The following is a 1025-nucleotide window of genomic DNA, read 5'->3' as shown; positions in this document are numbered from 1 at the left end:
TATTAGGGTCATTATAGAAATGAATACATGTTGATAATGGATTCTCATAAAGTTATTTAGATTCCAATGTTCTTTTACATTTTTCTTGATGGAAAAAAATGGTCATTTTCTTCTACAAAAATTTGTATTAACACAAATGAGGTAATCATGTAGAGGTAAAGAAGAACGTAAGTTAGAGGAGGGCATCTCCCTTCTGTCATTCATGTCAAAAGTTCAACCACAGGGTGGGGGGGAGCATGATTTGGTAAGTCCCAGGTAATCAAGGATCAGAGTAATTGCCAGAGTGAGACTGAAAGGAAAGTTGGAATGGGACTCAGATCTAAGAGTAAGGAGGTAAGTGGAGCTCCAGCTCTGCAAGGGACTGGGACACACTGTCTTAGAAGGGTGCCAAGGGACTGTTCACACCCTGCTATGATAGTTTTATTTACTTCAGAATGTTCAGGTTCTGTGACAAGCACCTTCTAAATGACTCTAGAAGGCAGCTTTGTCAGCTAATCTTAGAGAAATGGTTGAGAATACAGGGGTGTTATAGCTCTCCTTCATACATGCTGTTCCCTAGATCTGGAAACCCTTTAACTCATTACTGTTTCTACCTGTAAACTCCTGTTTATCCTTCAGGTCTCAGGATCAAAGAAACTTCCTCAAAAAGTCTTTACCTTCTATGACTTTCCCAAACTCCAATCTAAATTAAGTCCTCACTCTCATTACACTGTGAAGTTTTCTTTCATGGTACTTATGATTATGAGTTAATTTTGTTGATTATTTGTTAATGTCTGTCTACTTATTACCTTGTCAACTTTATAAAGAAGAGGATTCATTCCCATTTGTTCATCATTTTACTCTCAAGCTGAAGAAAATGTCTGAGAAATAGTAGTACTCAATTAATATTTCTCAAACAGATAGAAGGGAGATGGATGGGTGGATGAACAAACTGTTATGCGAAAGACTCCCAGCAAGTGGAATGGCTTTTGGGGTTGCTAATTTGGTTATATTTTAGGCTGTGTATGGTGGATCAGACTTCTGGC

This window comes from Propithecus coquereli, unplaced genomic scaffold (genome assembly GCF_000956105.1).
Source record: "Propithecus coquereli isolate 6110/MARCELLA unplaced genomic scaffold, Pcoq_1.0 Scaffold23, whole genome shotgun sequence".
NCBI lineage: Eukaryota > Metazoa > Chordata > Mammalia > Primates > Indriidae > Propithecus > Propithecus coquereli.
The sequence above is the reverse complement of the archived record's forward strand: the minus strand, read 5'-3'. Positions refer to the sequence as shown.